This window comes from Miscanthus floridulus, chromosome 18, assembly GCF_019320115.1.
Source record: "Miscanthus floridulus cultivar M001 chromosome 18, ASM1932011v1, whole genome shotgun sequence".
Taxonomy (NCBI): domain Eukaryota; kingdom Viridiplantae; phylum Streptophyta; class Magnoliopsida; order Poales; family Poaceae; genus Miscanthus; species Miscanthus floridulus.
In genome coordinates, this window is record NC_089597.1 from 70,696,996 (window position 1) to 70,717,993 (window position 20,998).

General features: G+C 46.3%; 1 pseudogene; it reads right to left on the reverse strand.

Moving 5' to 3' along the window:
• Positions 1-1,062: 1,062 nt before the first annotated feature.
• Positions 1,063-13,836, reverse strand: LOC136522996 (alpha-1,3-arabinosyltransferase XAT2-like; annotated as a pseudogene).
• Positions 13,837-20,998: the final 7,162 nt, after the last annotated feature.

The window sequence follows — 20,998 nt, forward strand, 5'->3', positions numbered from 1 at the left end:
CGTCCCCTCTAGGGGCGTATGTGGAACGCGATTGGATCCATGATGTACTCCATTGAAGATGTACATCACGACTATCATCTGTCCATCAGGACTCGGTGCCCTACAATTGTCTGTGGAATGGAGTCACTCGAAGCTTAGGCTCTTGGTGGTGCAATGTTTGGTGGCCATCGACATGTACCCGTCTTGGAGATGTTGCTTTGTTGTTTCTCCCTTTGGTTGATAGTGTTGGATGTTCCTCTCTGTATGTGGTGTCGGTGGTTGTGTTATTTTCTCAACTTTCTTGCTTTGTAACTCTAGGGATATGACCCATGCTTGTATCTACCATCACTGGCTTCTGCCGGCATCTATGGTAATGAAATTTAGGTGGGGATATTTCCTCAACTTGGTGACCTCTAAAAAAAACATCCCGCCAGCAGATCAGATTTCTCCACAAAAACTAACATATCGGGTATTTTGCACTTGAATTCTTTTGAGTGAGAAATACCATATCATTGCCTCATGGTATCACAAACATAAATTCATTTGGAGCCAACATCTTAACCTGTCAGTCCCATGTTCAGTTCTATCAGGTATTGAACTTCAATTGTGACTTTATTCACAGTCCCTTTGCCCACAATTATAGTAATCACCACAGTAGTTATTAGCCACCTCCTCCTCCAAAGGCACCTAGATACTATAGAACATCTATGATATGTCCAAGCAGTCCAGAGCCACAAAGTTCATCCCTTAGTTCCCGTGCTTATTATAGATTCTAGTGCTTAATTTGAGCTTTACAAAAATATCAATCTAGAAAAACAAAGCCAACAATGATCACAGATCACCAATAACAAATGTAAAAAAGATTGAGCGCTCCTTCACTATTTTGTTCAAGGTCTCCATATCTTTCGCAAGTAACATTGAGTGCTTAGAGCTATGCTGCAACAATGAGTGGTAACGTTCCTAACATGTGTAGTTCAGGTTCCCAATCTCTCTTGTTATGAATATATTTAAGTGCTAAATTTGATCTTTAAAAATATTTCAATCTAGAAAAAAACAAGCCAACAATGTAATGTAAAAAAAGGTTGATCCTATACACCTGACATCTCTAAGCATGAATGATAAATGTAATGTAATATAAATGGTCCCTTTAATTTTCGCCTATTCGCTGAGCATCCGAAGCACCTGCTGCAGCGTGGGAGCAAACCTTGTGACGTTGAGCCTGATGTCCTGCTCTATCCAGTAATACCTCATCCCAAACTGCCACCCATGCCTGTGTATGGACTCCGGGTCGCTAACCACCGGGTTGTCCTTGCCGTACTTGTCGTAGAGCGTGCTTTCCACGTCCGCGATGCTGTACTCGACGTCTCGCAACCGCATCTCCTTGGCCGGCCCGCCGTAGAACACCATGGACGGGTGCTCCATATGCCCCCACGGCACCACCTGCAGCATCACCGCGTTGGTACGGAGGAAGAAGAAGTTGGTGAGCCCGGCCCCGTGCACGCCCGTGAGCACGTCGCACGAATCCACGACCCGGGAGAACTCCTCCACGCTGAGGTCCCTGCGCGGCTCGATCGGGATAACCTCGAACCCAGCCTTCTGAACAGCTGCAACGATCTCCGGGAAGTTGACGAACTTCCTCGTCCTGCCACGGTTTATAAGCATCAGCCGTGGCTTCCGCTGCTGCTGCTGCTCTGGGGCGCCGGAGGCAGCAGTAGCAGCGTTGCTGTTCGCCTCCTTATACGGGATGCTGACGCCTGCGGGCGGCAGCCCGTAGATTTCGCGGATGTAGAGGCGGAAGTCGAGCATGGTGTAGTTCCGCGGGGCGCATGCAGGGTCGATGCCGAGGTCGCGGTGGTCACGGAGGCCGACGGTGACGTGCGGGTAGCACCGGACGCCGCCGTCTCGGTTGAAGTCGACAATGTCGTAGCGAGAGAGGTTCCAGAGGATGAGCCTGTACTTATCCACGAACCACGGCTGGAGATCGGAGACGAGGTACTGCACCTCGCCCTCCAAGGCACGCGTGGTGATGAATAGCGGGATGAGCACGTCGCTGAAGTCGTGCCATGGGTTGGACGTGAGCCCATTCATCGCGAACACCAGCGCCGGGACGGCGTGCCGGGAGGTGCACTCTGGCGCCGCCTGGGAAGCGTTCAAAGACTTCACCGTGACCTTGTTGATGTACTCCAGGTACTTGCGAGACTGGTCACGGATGCTCCATTCCTGGCTGTCCGCGCCGAGCTCGCCGACGGGCGGCACGTAGAGAACGGTGCGGTTGGCTCCCATATATGGTTCGTGCGTCGCCGGAGATCTCGCAGATGTCGTACCTGGGATCGGAGAGGTCGCAGATTGGCTTGCGTGGCGCCGTAGCTGTGAGGCAATATTGATTTACTCATCGTCAGACGATGAGTTAACTAGAATAGAAAATTTATAATTGTTGCTGGAAGCAAGACGAACCAGGCTCGATGATGGTATCGTTCTTGTTGCCTGCCGCCTTGATCGATTTCTTGCCGGATGAGCTCTTCCTCCATTCTGTCACTTGCATCGCTCGCTCCTTGCTGGCCTGTCTGCTCCACATTTTGCCCATTCTTGACATCTAATTAACAGTTTGTCATTTACTAAATTATACTTAAGTCTACCCTACTATTGCACCATCATTTTCATTAATAATCTACCCTACTAATGCACCATCATTTTTATTGCTAAACCCACCCCATAAAACATCCCTGACTCAGATAGCCACCATCCATCCAACCGAAAAATTGTATCGAGAAAAACAACACCTTAAAAATAAACTGTCCAGATTGTTTCTAAGTTCTCTCTCTTTACTCAATCAAATCGAATGGTCAAGATTCACAACCAAAATATTAAATTTCTCCTAGTGAAGTGGGGTTCTCCTAGTGTTTTGTCATTCAAAATTTAGTATATATTTTTTCCTACCAAATGCCTCCTAGTGAGATTCTCATGTGCTATGACTAGTGGTAGTGTTTTATTACTACTTAAAAACACTAGGAGAATTCCACCGTTTCGGTAGTGATTGTGGGTATCATCCTCCTCATCCCTCCTGCCTCCCACGCATGCTCCTCATGACTCCATCCTTACGCCCACCCTCTCGGTTCGATTCCCACCTCCCACGTTCTTTTTCCCTTTTTCCAAAAAAAAAAACAAACGCTCACAACATCAGCTGCTGGGCCGTCGTGGCCGTCGGGCATGGACTGTAGGAGCGTCGGGGTCGTCAGGGGCGGGGACGCGCGACCAGGGTTTGTCGCGTGGAGCCGTGGCGCTTCCCGGCAGGTGGGATGGGCGCGGCGTCCAGAGGGAGCTGGCATAGGGGATGGCGCTGCGCCTGTTGGTGGCCCATGTCCGGCCACGCGCCCTCCTTCACTACCCCTCCACCAGTGCCATGACCAGCACGGCGGCCCACGTGTATGTTATGACCTATGCTCCCATCGAATGCTATGTGGTGGGGAGTTATGGTCCTAGCTAGCACATAATTAGATGAAGGAGCCAATATGGAACAGGTGAAGGAGCTCCTCAAGCTAATAAGGGGCATGAAAATGAGTGGAGTGGTGGTGGTGGTGAACTTCATAATGCGCCGCGTCTAGCCCTGCAAGGAGAGGGCTCATCCGGGCTTTGACTTCAAAGGAGATACTGACGGCACCTAGGAGAGGACAGAGAGACTAACGAAGGAGGCTGTGCTACATCGGGCAGCTAAACTATTCACTCCAAATCTGTCGTACACCATGCCGGGGCAGCCGAAAAGCTTCAACTACATGAACCCACCACCTCAGGTAAAAATCTCAATGGTTGTTCGTGGTGCTTTTTATCCCGTGCCGGCACCAAGCACTAGACTGATTCACTTGTGGAAAGATTCATTTGTAGGAACAGGCGGCGTACATCTTGGCGTGCCAAGGAGCGATTGGCCAAAGGCAGTGGACACCAGGTCGACCACTCAGCCGGAGAAAGGTGCCATCAGCACCTCATCTGAATCTAGAGGCGAAGGTACTGGTCAGAAGGAGAGTCCCCCGTGGTATCAGAGAAAGTTCGGGGGAATAGGGTGGCGAAAGATGAGCTGGCCCAAAAGAAGAGAAGAACGACGGATGTAGCCCCCTGCAAGCTCGGATGCAGAGCGCGGCGATATCTGAGTGGTCGGACGACGAGGAGGCTTCAGTAGCTTTCCCTCCGAGCACTAAAGCGTCATCGCGCAACACGCGCGTGGAGGTGCAATCGGAGGAAAGGGAAGGAGTACCCGAGCAGTAGGCGGAGAAGACGCCAACAGCGGGGGGCGCAAGACCTCAAGCCCAGGACACATGGGTTGACCCCTAGAGCAGTGTCTAGGTGCTCGGGGAGGCAGCGCCGGTTCAAAACTATTTATTGGGAAGCTGATGTGTAAGTATATTTGCCTTGGGGTCAGTAGCTATCCATTTTTTATAGTTGCGGTGATCGATGAGCTAAACTAATGCAGAACGGGGCGCGTGTAGGATCTGAATCCTTTAGGCTAGACTAGCGAGCAGCCAGGGGCTGTTCCCGGCATGGAGACATTATGGGCAGACTCCATCCCAGTTTCCCCGAGCGCTCATCGGTTTGTGGAGGAGTCAACCACAGCTGCTGATGGAGTTGGAGGCAGAGAGCTGTTGGCGACGATGGCAGATGATTCGACAAAGAAGCCAGGAGCAACGGCGAGAGCCGCCGAGTCCTCAGAGGCTGTTAGCGGGAGCTATCGACAACGTGCCAAAGTTAGGGACGCAAAGGCCAGCAGCATCGGAGGAGAAAGCGGCTCGCCCTGAGATGCCGGCAGGCGTGGTCGTTCGCTCTGTGCGGCCACCGAACCCCCAAGGAGTGCCAGCGGCTGTGGAGGAAGAGGACGTGGTTGAGGAGATTGAGCGCGAAGGATCACGAACTCAAACTGTCCGCATCTTCCATAAGCGAGGGGAGGAAGTTGTGGTCGTGGAAGAGGAGGACACCACCAGGGAGGTGAAGAGGCTACGGTCCACCCTTTCCACAGCTATGAAGCAAATTGAGGTTAGTATTGCGTTAGCAGGTGTCCATCTTTGGCGTTGGAGACTATGGTCCTTTATAATCTTGGTGCTTTATAGGGCATAGCGCGAACTACCATACAACAGGTAGCAGTTGATCAAAAGGATGGAGCCCCTTGCCGAGGAGAACAAGAAGCTAAAGGAGGCAGTGAAACTGATGGAGAAGAACGTCCAGAGGGCCCAGCGTGAAAGGGATCTTGCTGAATCAAACACCAAGGACCTAGGAGTACCAAAAGGGCATCTTATCCGAGCCATGGAAGACCGTCTCCGAGTAGCTGGGGCACACCTTTGAGTAGCTGAAAAACATTTCCGAGCAGCTGGGGCGTACCTCTGAGCAGCTGAAAATGCGTCTCCAAGCAGAAGAAAGGTACTACGGATTGGTGAATTTGTTCTACATTGCCAAACAGTCTTGATGTTGCTAACGACCGTTACGTTTACAGAGCAAGATGCGGAGCTCGACCGGTTGCATCAAGTCATCGATCAACTCCAAGAGGAGGAGAAGGTGTCTAGGCGAGTGGAGAAACTAGCCGAGGATCTGGAAGGTGAGTAGTTCATGGTCGGAGTTGTTGCTAAAATGATTTCTTCATTTGACGAATCCTTTTGGTGTCTGCAGAAGACCTGTCGATGAACCAAGGCGCAGTTCAATGTGCTGGTGCTAGAGGCAAAAATCCAGAGGGGAAAACTTGATACCGTGGTGGCTGGAGTTAGGCCGGTGCTCGACTATATAGACATAGAGATAGCTCCTCAGCCCGACGATAGGCTACCCCATCCGGACGCCATCATTGATAGGTGCAAGGTGGCATGGGAGAACTTCAAAGGCTTCAACCAAGACGCCGCTGTCTCCGTCATGACACATGCCTTAGCGATGGTCCGGTCTCACTACCCTACAATCAATCTTTGAGCGATAGGGGCCGGATTCACCAGAGGGACTGGGTGCGATGGAGGAGCAGCTGAAAGATGAGGTGGAGGATGCGGTGAAGAGGCTGGCCAGCGATGTCGATCTATTCGGCGAGGTAGATGGTGACCTGCCGAGCACAATAACCTAAGTGAGGAGGAACCTGTATAGGATAACTATAAAGGGAGTTAGATGCACTGAGGGCCTAAACAAACATTTATGTATTTGTATAAATGTTGTAAGCAGACGACATGTGCGTGTTCAGGCAGCTTGCTAGCGCTTGCAGTGAAAAAGAGACGTGTTGTTAACCCAAACTGCGTTATACTTGGTATAAGTAGAGTCCGAGCAGTTAGTTTGTTACTGAGCTCTTGGCCTTGGCTAGCCCGTATCCCATAACATCGAGCGCTAGAGCCCATGCACGTGTAGGGGGAACAGACATGATCGAGAAACTACAGCCGACCACCCATAACGCAGAGTGTTGGAGCCCATAGCACTGTGTAGGGAGAGATTGGAGACATGGTTTTCTCCAAAGAACATAGAGCGGAACGTGTGCTGCTCGATGGTTAGCGGAATATCTTAGAGATATTTTAGTATGGAGAAATAGGGCAGAGCATTTATGGAGATCAGTATAATTGTCGGAGTTTGTTAAGGACTAGCTTGGAGCTGGTAATCGTAAATGAAGATTAAACTAGAGTGGAGAAATAATGGAGACAAATTATGGCGACAAAAACTTCATTCATTGTGGAGTGAAGAGTACATATCTAGAGCGTTTCAAGGATAGAAACATATAATGTGCTCGATGTGCCACGAATTGGGGATATCTATTCCCTCCATGTCACATAGCTAGTAAGACCCTGGTCGGGTAACCTCCTTGACCACGTAAGGCCCTTCCCAGGGGGAGGAGAGCTTATGCATCCCTTCGGTTTTCTGCTTTCTATGGAGAATGAGGTCATCGACCTGCAAATGAATGACCTTTGATATTGCAATTGTAGTATCTTCGCAGGCCTTCTAAGTATTTGGCTGTGCGGATGCAAGTGATCAAGCATTCTTCTTCGGCCCTATCGATGTCCTCTGTCCAAATAGCTGCGGCTTGCTCTTCATTATAATGTTCCACCCTAGGTGCTCGGAAGGCAATGTCCACCAGAAGTATGGCTTCTGAGCCGTTGACCAAAAAATATGGAGACACACCAGGTGTTGTGACTAGCTTGAGTGTGTAGTCCCCAGACCACAGCTGGGAGCACTTTGAGCCATCTGCCCTAGATGCTTTTGCTCTTTCTGGTATAGTCTCTTTTTGAGAGCATCGAGGATCATGCCATTCACCCGTTCGACCTAGCCATTGGCTCTAGGATGGGCAATAGAGACGTATTTGATGGAGATGCATCGGTCTTCGCAGAAGTCCTAAAAATGGTGACCGGTGAATGTAGTTCTGAGGTCGGTGATAATGTTGTCCGGGAGACCAAATCTATGGATGATATCTTCGAAGAGCTCGACTGCCTTCTTTGCAGTGACCGAAACAAGCGGCTTGTATTTGATCCACTTGGAGAACTTTTTAATGGCGACATATACATACTAAAAACTACCTAGCGCAGGCTTGAAAGGCCTGATCATGTCCAGTCCCCAGCATGCAAAAGGCCAAGAAGCTGGGATGGTCTACAATTCCTGCGTTGGCACGTGTATTTGCTTGACGAAAAATTGGCATCCTTCACAATGTTGGACGAGGTCTTCTACATCGATGATGGCCGTGGGCCAATAAAAACCTACTCAGAAAGCTTTGTCATCCAGGTTTCTTCAGGTCACGTGATTGCCACAGGAACTAGAGTGAATTTCGAGGAGTAGTTTTGCACCCTCTTCTCGGGTGATGCATTTCCACAGTATCCCTTCCTTGGCACTTTTCCTCATCAACTTCCCATCCACCAGCACGTAATGCTTGCTATGACGGATGAGGCATTCAGTTTTGGTCTTATCGGTGGGTACGTCGGTGTTGGTGAGGTACTTGATGAACTATTATCTCCAATCTACGACCGGCGAAGGTACTGTAAGTACCAGCTGCTCGGCGGTGGGAACTTCTTGAGCTTCCTTCTCTTCCTTAATAGATGGCGTAAAGAGGTCTTGAATAAAAACCCCTGGTAGAATCGTGCCGCGAGGAGAGCCTATCTTAGATAGGTGGTCGGTGAGCTAATTTTGATCTCGTACCACATGGTGGTACTCGATACCAGTAGAACTTTTCATTCGAGTTTCCTCATCTCGGCGTAGTATGCATTCCATCTTCTCAATGGAATAGGACCAATCTTTGTTAACTTGGTTGATGACCAGCATGGAGTCTCCATATACCATGAGGCATTTGACGCCAAGCTTGACGGCTATACGAAGTCCATGGAGACAAGCTTCATATTCTGCGGTGTTGTTGGAAGCTGGAAAATGAATTCGGAGGACATATCGGAGCTTGTCCTTAGTTGGAGTAATAAACAAAATGCCAGGCGCCAGCACCGTTGATGTTGAGGGCGTCGTTGAAATACATTGTCCAATGCTCAGGGCAAGCAGCGGGGATGGGCTCTTAGATCTCGGTCCACTCAGCGACGAAGTCAGCCAGCGCCTACGACTTAATGGTCGGCCTACTTCTGAATTCTATGAAATATGTGCCGAGGTCGACTGTCCACTTGATGATGCGGCCAATGGCCTCTTTGTTATGGAGGTGTCCCCTAGAGGGAACTCGGTGACCACGGCAATCTTGTAGTACTCGAAGTAATGGCGGAGCTTGCACGACGTGACTAGAATGGCGTATAACAGCTTCTGAACCTGAGGGTACCGAGTTTTGGACTCATTAAGAACCTCACTGATGAAGTAGACCGGACGTTGTACCTTATAGGCATGTCCAACTTCCTCGTGCTCGACGACGATAGCTATGCTAACTGACGCGAGAAGTAGCGGTGATGTAGATCAATAGGGTTTCAGTCTGGTCGAGGCGCCGTCATGATTCGGAGGCTTCGTTAAAAACAACTTTAGTTGCTCAAAAGCAGTATTAGCTTCCTCTAACTAGGAGAAGCGCTTGGAGGTCTTGAGTAGTTTGAAGAACGATAGTCCCTTTTCGCTGAGGCATGATATAAAGCGGCTGAGGGCAGCCATGCACCCTAGTGAGCTTCTGTATGTCCTTTATGTAGGTTGGCCATTTCATATTGGTAATGGCGAAGACCTTATCGGGGCTGGGTTCGATACCGTGGGTGCTGACGATGTAGCCCAAGAGTATTCTAGATGGAACTCCAAAGATGCACTTTGAAGGGTTCAACTTCCATCTATATCTTTTTAGGTTGGTGAACGTTTCTTCGAGGTCGGCGATGAGACTGTTGGTGGTTTTGGATTTGACGACGACATCAGTCGATGCAAGCTTCGACGTTGCAGCCTATCTATTGATCAAGGCACATCTGGATGGCCCTTTGGTAGGTCGCCCCGGTGTTTTTGAGTCCAAAGGACATGGTGGTATAGCAATACACACCGAAAGGTGAGATGAACGGCATTTTGATTTGGTTGTCCTCTTTGAGGGATATCTGGTGATAGCCGGAGTAATAGTCAAGGAAGGAGAGGAGTTCGTAGCTGGCGGTTGAGTCTACAACCTTGTCTATCTGAGGTAGACCGAAGGGGTCTTTACGGCAGTGTTTGTTGAGATCAGTGTAATCAACGCACATTCTCCATTCTCTATTCTTATTTTGAACAAGGACTTGGTTTGCTAGCCACTCAGGACGATAGACTTCTTTAATAAATCCGGCTGCTAGGAGCCATTTTATTTCTACCCTAATAGCCTCCTTGTCTGGCATGAATCATTGGAGCTTCTACTTGATTAGCTTGGCGGTTAGCGAGACATTCAAGGAGTGGTCGATCTTCTGTTGTGGTACCCCTAGCATGACTGTAGGTTTCTAAGCAAACACGTCAGCGTTGGCACGTAGGAAGGAGATGAGCACGATTTCCTATTTGGGGTTGAGATGAGCTCCAATCTTGACGGTCTTGGTGGGGTCATTGAGGCCGAGGACGACCTCCTTCGTTTCCTTAGACTTGGCGAAGGCACGAGGAGGCTCTAGCGCTGGGATCTCCAAGTCATCGACGAGCACCGTCTTGGCGTCGGTGACCACGCTGGCCATCTAGATGGAGAGGTCGGTGGCTTCAGTAAGGGAGAGACTCTCTATTTCATAGGCGTAGGCGATGGAGAGGTTGGCCCATAGGCCTAGAACTCCTTCAGGCGAAGGCATCTTCAATACCAGATAGACATAGTGCGATATGGCCATGAACTTGGCCAGAGCTGGCCGACCAAGTATGGCGTGGTAGGCGGTGTTGAAGTCAGTGACGTAAAAGTTGATGTGCTCGACGCGGAAGTTGCTTGCCAGTGCCGAATTGTACCAGGAGGGTGACCTCTCCAAGCGGTTTGGATGCCCTACCAGGTACCACACCCCAAAAGGAGGAGTCAGAGGGAGTGAGGTCTTTTATTCCAAGGCCTAGCTCCTTTAGGGACTCTGGCGAAGAGGAGGTTTAGAGCACTTCCACCATTGATGAGTACTTTCCTGAAGAGTACTTTCTTGATGGTTACATCAAGAACGAGGGGGAAATGCCCTGTGTAAGGGATGTCCGCCCACTGGTTGGCCCTATTGAAGGTGATGGGGACCTCAGACCAAGGGCGATAGCTAGGGGTTGGCGATAGCAGTCTTCTTTGTTGACGGCGAGCACCCGATGGGCAGTGAGCTTTTGATCTCTTTTTCTCTCGACGATGGCGAGGCCCCCTGAAGATAGTGGCGACCACTTTGTCGTGATCCTAGAAGGCATTGTTGTTGTCCCCAGGTGGTCGGCGACCTCTGGCTCCGTCGTCGTTGTCGCTGTCCTTCTTTTTGGTCTAGAACTCCTTAGCCAAGCCAAGACTAGTCCTTCATCTTATGCTTGTTGTTCTTGTGGAGTGGGCACAGGGCCTTCGAGGATTTTCTTGTAATGCTCGTAATAGTTACGTTTGGCTGCGAGGTTCGTCAATGGTGGCAACAATATTGTCTGGTTGACGACGGCGATACTGACTAGCCTTAGACCCTTCTGGCCGATCACGGCCACTGTCCTGATGGTGGCCGTAGTTGTCATAACGGCGGTCACTGTGGAGTTGTTCGTCAGGGGCGCTCGTCGCTACGGCGAGTTGGGCGGTGAGTGCCCGCATCCTTGTTGAAGCGCACTTCGGCCTCCTCAGCATCAACGTACTGATTGGTGGTCGTGATCATCTCAGCTAATCCCCTTTGGCGGCTTACGATTGAATTTGGAGCGGAGGTCACTGGTGATGGAGTCCTTGGACAAAGGCAGTGATGACTTCTGCTTCCATGATGTTGGGAATAGAATTCCTCATCTTCAGAAAATCGCCTGATGTAATTACGAGGAGCTCGAAAGGTTTCTGATAGATGCGATTCAAATCATGATTGGTGCCCAGTCGAGTACACGTAGCCATGTAATTATCGCTGAAGGCCTTCTTCAACTATTCCCAAGATCTAATGGAATCCTAGGGTGAGGCTCATGAGCCAATTCATTGCGGTCGGCGTGAGCATGATGGGAAGATAGTTTGCCATGACACTGGTATCTCCCTCAGCGGCGCACACAGTGGTGGCATAAGCTTGTAGCCACTCTATGGGGTTCATCCGCCCCTCATAGGGCTCGACCCCGGTAATTTTGAAACCACAGGGCCACTAGAGTGTTCGGAGTGCTTCTCATGAATGCTCGGGACCCTTTGAGATCATCACCGTCGGGATCTACAGCATTGCTGGCGTTAAGTGGCTAGAGGGTTGCATCTAGATTACTGAACTCTTGTTCGTATTCTTGATGCCGGCGTACTTCCTCTTCATGCCAAGAGAAACGACGCCAATCGTATGACTGTCTTGCAGTCCCGGAGATTGTTGATGTGCGCTCGAATATCTTGGTTGACTTCTTGGTCATGTTAGCGAGGGTAGTCGATACAGGTTGCCCTAGCCCCCCCTGAAGGGGTCGTCCATCATCATGATGCTGGTTAGCGAAATGGCTTTTGCCAGGGCGGCGATTGGATCTTGGTGTGGTGGATCGACGATTCGAGCTTGTCGAGTAGGATGGTCCCTGATCCTAGCGGATCTCGTTGACCTGGCAGTGCACAAGCTTTTAGCATTGTGGTGACCTTGGCGACTTCTGGCGTTTGCTCGAGCCGAGCGAGCTCATTAGCGGCCACGACCAAGTTGGCGCTTGGGGTCTTGTAGACATCGTGGCTGTCAACACGGATGAATTAGTCATCGAGGTTGCGGCTGAAGTGGGCGTGGCCTCCCATGCGAGTTGAGCTGCTCTCTGTTGCGAGCAGCCTCGGCTAGCACAATGGCGGCCTCATTCGCTCGGCACTGCGCACGGTTGGCATTTCTGTTGACACGAGCTGCGCGGTCCTCATCGGTTTACCCATCCCACGGAGGGCTGTCAATGCTGACATTAAAAATCCCACCTCCACGGAAGGGTGGGAAAGGAGGTTGGATGGCTGTGGTTTCGGCGATAGTCTCCGTAGAGCCCTGGGACTTAGAGTCTGGATTTTCCTCCATGATGGTGAGGAGGGATGCTTCGGGACGTTGGTCGATTTGCAGCATATTGACAGTCGGTGTGAGCTGGTCGACGATCGGGTCGGCGAGAGGATAGATGTCTCCCACCTGGTCGGTGAATTTGCCCCTTAGGGCATCTTCATGGATGGCGGACGTAACCCCTAGAGTTTCTTGATTAGCCTCCAATAGATCATTATCGTAGGGTGGTCGGCACTGAACCAGAGTGATCAGAGCCAATTCCACGAGGGAGAGGCAGTCGGCGAGCTTCTGGCCGACCTGATTGATGGATGCGATCAAATCATCGTTGTCGATTTGCTTTCTCAGGATAGCGGGGGAGCAGGCGGCGAGTTGTTGGTGAAGACGACCTCGGAAGCTGGTTCCGAGATCGGATTTGCTGTTGCAGGTGCTGGTGTGGTCGGCGCAGAATCGATCTACACGGGCTCGTTGATCTTTCCGTCTCCATCAGCATTGATGACCTAGGAGATTGATCTGACCATAAAGATCTGGCCGGGCTTTGGGGAGGACGAAGAGTCTGCAAAACGTACCATCTTGTTCGTCATAGAAACATCACGCAGACCCCTACCTGGCGCGCCAACTGTCGACAAAAGATGCTCTGGCAGTCCTCCGAGGGGTATCCCACGAAGGCTAGATTGATCAGTAGAGGTGCGCGTAATCAAGAACAAGAAGGCAACAGAGACACCAGAGTTAGACTAGGTTCGGGCCATAAGCACGATGAATACCCTACTCCTGTGGTCTATTGGTTTGTATTGTTTATCGTATGATATTGCGTGTGTTTTGAGGGGTCCCCTACCCATCTTCTATAGCCAGGGTAGGGTTACAAGTCGGTTAGATCTAGGAGATAACCGGTAAGTAATAACAGGTTACATAAATCATAGGATCGAGCATATCCTAACAGATCTCGTAGCATCTTCAGGATATCGCCCTTGATGTCCTGCGGTACACGCTGAACAATACCGTGCACCGTAAGTCTTCGTCTTGTGGGCTGGACCGCCCCTGATGACGCGGTCCCATATAATCTGCCGTGAGTATCCAGGGTCGTACCCCCACAATATACTAGTAAATATGTAAGTGCTGCTACTAGTAAATAAAGGCCGTTTGCCATAACTACAGATCCATAGTCACAATTTCTTTGAGCTAGACCACCAAATTAAATGGGATCTGAATTGCACGTTTGTATCGATCAGTTCATAAAGTACGTACGTACATCAACAAAAGGGCGGATTAACTTCATTTACCTAATTTGGCTTCAGATTGATTGTTCTTTCCAATTCGATGGGCATCGTCTTGGATATGTTCTTCCTCCATCTTGTTAGGTTTATCATTTTTATGCCCGCCATCTTCCTCCATATAATCACCTACCACAGTTGAAGCATCAATGAACATTTGTTAAAGTCAGATCTGTTGGCAACTTGATAATAAATCTCCTACTGTACTTCTCCTATTTCATTTAGAGTTTATTATTGATGGGTTTCAATCGTTGCTTCTTTGGCACTTTAGGTAAAGCTTTATGGCCCCGTTCGCTGGTCTGAAACTTGGCTGAAACTGGCTGAAAATACTGTTCCGGCTGAATTGTTGTGAGAGAAAAACACTGTTCTGGCTGAAAAAAGAAGCCGAACAAACCGAATATGGGGTAAGCTGAACAGGACCTATATACCAAACACTAACTCATACAACTGGCTCTATGAGAGAAACTATAGAGCAGAGAAGATGGTTTTACTAGAAATCCAAAGCCATTTAATCGTAGCTTCTCTAGCTACTTGAACGAAGAAAGTTGCAAAGAAACCCTATAAAAAATGGTCTTATTTGTAGAAATTCTCATGCAGATTAGTAGTGTCAAGCGTGGAGTCATGACTTATTAGGTGTGTGCTCTGTTTTAGTTAGCCGCATCCAATTAATTGCCTATGTAGTAGTTGGGAAACGAAATAATCACCTATAAACAGACAGTAGGATTATCATGTATAATCCACGTGCAAATCGTGGATTAGTTGGCCTGAAAATGAATGTTTTCGATGGAGGAAGCAAACTATTATTACTCCCTCCATCCCTATATTATCTGTCGTTTTCGGTGTCCGTGCCACAAGTTTAACTCGATTTGTAGAAAATACGTATAACATTTATATCTTCAAATAAATTTATTAAAAAACTAGATTTAAAGATCTTTCCAATGATACTAATTATGTACCATAAATATTAATATTTTATAATATATATTTTATCAAAGTTGTTTCTCGGGAAGCAAAAGCGACAGATATTTTGGGACGGAGGGAGTATATTGTACCTTGCAGGTCAACATACTGATTGATGAAGCACATGGAACCCCCGTGCTATGTGCCACAGATCTGCAAACCGTAATATTGCTATTTGTTTTTTTTACTTTTGAAGTCAATAATATTTTCACATCTCAATTTTAATGTTATAAGGTTAAAAGTATATTTACAAATTTGAAACAAAATTCATTGAACAATATAAAGGTCGACGGCAGTACGTATGACCCACACTGCAACATCATTCTGGTCATAAGAAGCATGCATGCTGCAACTCCCTTATCTAGCTCAACAAGGAGGTATGCCAACCAACCATTCAGATTGAGAAATTACGGTAGTATAATGAATTGACGATGATTCCCAGCTTCGAATTCGTATTTCCAAAATTCTCATCCAATGATTTTATATAACAGAAATGAGTGTTGTTATTAGCATCCAAGTTTGTAGTCACATACCGTGCATATGTCACACAATTATCCAGTGCCTTTCATTGTACGGTAAGGACGATTGAATTGATAAGCACGTATGATATTTTACTCATATTGGCCAAATTAAACCATCTATCCCTTTTCTTTTCTTTTTCTCGCATTGATGTTTTGTCCCTGGGCACAAAGGCAATTTTGATATTCGTCTTCTTGTTTCTTGAGGCTGAGATATATCGCAATCAATCACATAAATCGTCTGTGAGAGTGTGACAAATAAAACACTTTCAAGTACCATTAGGCTTTGGTACGCGTCACAGAATAATGTGTGGGCGGCATTATTGGGGGACCAATAGACAAATTTGTTCCGTGCTTGTGCAACAAAACGATGAACCACACAATATTGGCAAGCAAGCAATATTATATGGACTGATCAATCAATATATGATATAGAATGCAAAACTGTAACTAATAACGACAAGGAGCATCTCCGACGGTCTTTATATCTTGTTGGAGAGCCATTCTGATCAAACTCACCCTTTGCTCTTTAACTTATTTATATTTTATTATTGGACACTCTGGAGAGCCCGCTCCGCTCTCTATTGGATGGCATGATTTAGAGATATAGTTGAATAAGCTATTAGAGAGGGTTTTTCCCCATAAAATCTATATTATTCTTTATATTATGGAAGGATATGAAAGGCTCTTAGAATTGCTCTAACCACAGCACTTGCATGACACATCTAAAATTTGTTTATTCATTTTTGACCTAGGTTATTTCTATCTCGCCAAACTATTAATTTTTTATTACTATTAAATAATGGTACATCATAACATGGATAGAACAAAAATAAACAAAGAAACTAAAGCAACTAATCATTACTGCATCCAACCTGAATAAAAGCAATCTTAAATTTTTTCAAAGACAATACAAAGTTCTACTAATTTTATTCTAGGGCATTCTGGTGTATATTAGTCTACGTACCACATCACACAAAGAAAAAATATGAAAAATATTTCATAAATAATATAAATGCTTATTTGATATCCTAAATATTATTATTCTTTTTTATGAACTTAAATCAAGAATAGTATGGCTTGATTAAAACAAACTAAGAATTCATTATATTTTATATTTTAGGAAGAATATATTAGTAGCCAGTAAGCATCTATCGCTCACATGCTATTGGCCCTTAATCATCCTCAACGGTACTTAACAAGCAAAGCATCTTTCCTGAATTTTTTTTTCTGCTAGGAGTATCTCCTCTAACTTGAAACCTTAACATACTGACTGGTTCCATTATGATTATATATGTAGCCATGCCAGCCCATAGACATGCTAAACTCATCACCATCACGGTCATTAAGAAGACCGAGGACGACGGGTCACAAAAAGCTACAACGAGCCGCTGATCCAGTTTGTAACTTATTTCGGCTGATTTCGGTTGATTCAATAGTGTTATGTGAGAGAGAATAAGCTGAAACAAGCTAAGACTAGACAAGGAGAACAGGCTCCAGCATTCGATTAAGAACGCAGCAATTAATCTCTTCATTAATTTATATAAATAATTAATAAACTCTAAGCAGTTTTTACGCACAAGTTAGTGTAAGCTAGCCTAGTATCTTTTGCCAAATTATTCGGCGTAGACGAAGACGACGGCGACGACGAAGCAGCAGCCCCGGCGGCTTGACCACTACGCACGGCCGACGAAGACTGTAGGACACCTGCGCGTACCAAGAAAGAACTGGTTTTATATAATGATTATATATGTACTCCCTTTATCAACTTATTATATCAAATAAGTGAATTATAAAAATAAGTTTTATTATAGTATCTATATATATGTCTATTTTAGTGTCATAAATATTGGTGATCTTTTTAATAACACACTCTGGTTGAAGATTTTTTGACTTTGGATAACTCTAAAAGCTGATTTAAAAAAAACTCGGGCTGTGGGGTAGACAGCTCCGAACTATTTTAGCTTAAAGTAAATGACTTCTCGCTCAGCCCGAGAGAACCCTCAACCTCATGCCCCATCCGCACACAGGGGCTCGTTACCTGGTGAGGACCGATCCATTTTACCTGTGCCTCGGGAAATGGAACAAGCGAGGGTTTTTTTTCATACCGCCAACCAAAAATTCGTCTCACTAAGGATTCGAACTCTGGTCATGAGAATGCCATCCAGAGACTTGACCAACTGGTCTAACATACATTGAGACAGACGGATCCGTGTATATATTTGGCTTCGGAAGGAAGAAATGTAAGTACAGCTCGTTTCTATGCCAGCAAATTAAAAGTGGAGAACACAAATTAAATAGGCGCTAGTCAAAGCATGTTCGCTTGGTCCTATTTGACTATAAGCCATGGCTTATTAGTCAATGAACAATATTTTTCTTTCACACCAAACCAGCCAACGATACTTTCAGCCTATGGCTTATAAGCCAAACAAACGAACAGGACGATTGTTAGGAGGCCCAATAATGGTTGTCACAAAAAAAGAGGCCCAATAATGGTCTTCTTGCACAAATTAAGAAATCACTTCAATTCATTCTATTTTCCGGATCATTTGCTGTAGGAATATCAATGCAGTGCTTGTTTCTTACTGTATAGGAGTAATTATATATAACTATATTTTAACCACAACCGTTTGAAGAGAGAGATAGCATATGCATGCATATATACCGACCTACGTAGAAGTATATATTCTTTATATATACAATTCAGTACCACTAATTTGTTCTGAGTAGAAGTAAAATAATAGTTAAGATGCATGGAGAGAATTTCAAAGGATGGTCAAAGGACAAAGGATTAGCTGACGAAGTAAAACAAAAGAGAAATAAAGCATGTGGTGTTCCTTTATAAAGAAAAGAAGAAACTATAAAAGAAAACAAAAGTAATATGGCTTTATTGCCATGGAGACAAGAACAGATTGCGGATTGAGAATTCTTAAATAGCTTGAAGAATTTACACACACACACACACGAAAAGAAAGCCAGCAGATAAATATTTGTCAGGATTCTCAACACATAACAGCGAATCGGTTTAACACAAATCCAAAGAGGAATCACTTAGATTTTCTTACAAGCACGGTGAGCGAACTGCTCCCGTCTCCAATCCTCCGGACGCAGCCGGCCAAGCCTATTCTAGTTCTATCCCCCTCCAGGATGTTCTCTTCCCTTCCTCTTATCGCCTCAACGGATGACCCAGTCAGACCCAGAGTAGAGTGGGTTGGGCTTCAATGTACGCTTGGGCTTGATAGCGCCTGGCCCAATATCAGTTGCTGCTTCTCCTTCTGTATCTTTGGCGCCCAACATCTTGACATTCCTCCGATCTTGAAAACCGGCTTATCCCCAAGCCGGTGCAGCAGGAAACTACTTCTTGAGTTCATCTTCCAGCTCCCAAGTAGCCATGAACGGTGGCCAAGACGACCACTGAACCAGAACTTCAGATACTATGTGATCACCATCATGTTTGAGACGACGTTGAAGGACCTTAACAGGAATCCGAAAAAATGTCAGTTTCAGTATTGACAGGAAGACCAGAGGAAACCTGAGTTGTAGAAGGCAGTGCTTTCTTAAGCAATGAGACATGAAACACTAGATGAATATTGGTATGCTCTAGCAGCTGTAACTTGTATGCAACAGCACCCACTTTTGCAATTACTGGATACGGTCCAAAGTAACGAAAGGACAGCTTATGACTTGCTCTTGTTGCAATGAAAGTCTGAATGTATGGTTGAAGCTTGAGATAAACCATATCACCCACATACCCACATCAAAGGAACGCTCAGATCTGTGTTTATTAGCTTGCATTTTCTGGCGGTGTTGAGCTCGAGCAAGTTGCTGTTGTAATAACTGAACCATAAGTTTCCTCTGAGCTAACCAAAGCTGAAGGTCAGGAATAACACAGGATTCAACTATGTCAATGCCTAAGTGTCTCGGTTGCTGGCCATAAAGCACTTCAAAAGGAGTTGTATTCAGTGATGTATGAAAACTGGTGTTATACCAGAATTCAGCGAGAGTTAGCCACTATTTCCACTGAGTGGGGCAAGCATGCACAAAACATCTCAAATAAGCTTCAAGACACTGATTGACTCATTCAGTTTGCCTGTCAGTTTGAGGATGGTAAGATGTACTCATCCTAGTTTCAGTTTTGGTTAACTTAAACAGCTGCTGCCATATTTGACTAGTAAAAACTTTATCTCTATCAGATATCATAACTTCAGGAAAGCCATGTAGCTTAAAGACATGATCCATATAAGCTAAAGCAACTTAACTCTGCTAGGTCATTATACTCTGCAGCAAGGTATCATCAAGTATAAAGGAAAATTTTGGGTTGGTAACAATAGATCCATTCAACACCAGATCTTACAAACTCTACACTCTAGTCCACTTGGGGGCCATTATGGTTTTCCAGCTACTTACAAGAGAGTGAGAAACCTCTTTACTTGGCCAAATCTTAAGGAAATGGTCAAATATTTTGTGCAACATTGCATAGTCTATCAACAGGCAAAATATGAGAGAGTCAAGTATCCTGGCCTTCTTCAACCACTCCCTATACCAGATTATGCTTGGCAGGTGGTTAGCCTAGATTTCATCGAAGGTTTGCCTAAGTCTCAAACATATGATTGCATCTTGGTCGTTGTGGATAAGTTTTCTAAATATGCCCACTTTGTTCCTCTTAAACACCCATTCACTGCCTCTGACCTTTAAGAAAAATTTATTCTGAATGCTGGGCATATTTAGAAAACTTATCCACAACTAAGAAGACAACTTTATCTTTCTAGATTATATTTAAACTCTCAAATTGGACATCATATGGATCCATGGTGGCAAAAATGAAGCAAAGATGTATATGGTGATGGTGGATCTCGTGGTGATCAAAATGTGATAGAACTCAAAACTCTAAAGGAATAGACACTAAGACCAGCAACTTGACACAACCGATGCAACCAAAAACTCAACAAGCCCAAACTAAGCAGTGCTAGCAAAGGCTCAAAGGGTTTATAGGATTGTGGGTAAACTAATCTACTAATTTTTTTGGCCTTTTTGGACAATAGGAAAAATTAAAAAACAGCGAAGGATTCGAAGTCTCTCTCCGATAAACCTTGCTTTGATTACCAACTGGTATGAACCTGCTAGGGTTGAATCCCGAACTTTCGATGAGAGGGCATGGGATAACTCGATTGGTGGATGGAGATGACATTCATGGCCCGACTACAGCCTTCCAAGCTACGCCTTAGCAACTGATACACCACCTCCAATGGCTGCCACGATCTTGTGGAGCGCGTCACCCGGCCACTAGGGCACTCGTCCTACAAGCAATCGAAGAACTAGCAAGAACAAGTATAACAAGTACTGAATTTACTAGATGAAGATGAAGGTTTCAAACTGAATCTCAAATAAGGTGGGGTTCCGGAGACAAGAAGACGGGCGACTGATCCAGCACGCACGCTTACAAGCAAGTAGCGAGAGCTAAACTTGATCTAAACAAAACCCAACTATTCTTGGTGGTGGCTAAGGGGTATATGAAGGTGGAAGGACGACCACCAGGGTGTAGGGTTCGTGCTCCAACCCTAGGACACGTCCCTAATGGACCCGACTTGATACACGGCCCATTGGGTCAAACTAAGGCGACGCAGCACTTTTGGACAGAAAACCTATCGGTACTAATTCGGTCATTGCAGCCACCTCAGAACAGATATGGACTTGATTCTAGATCCATGTGAAAATAGACTTCATAAGGATTTCATGAAGTACTTGAACGCCCCAATCCGAGTCCGTATGCGACCGTGGTGAACATCACAAGTTGGAGCTGTCCTGGAGT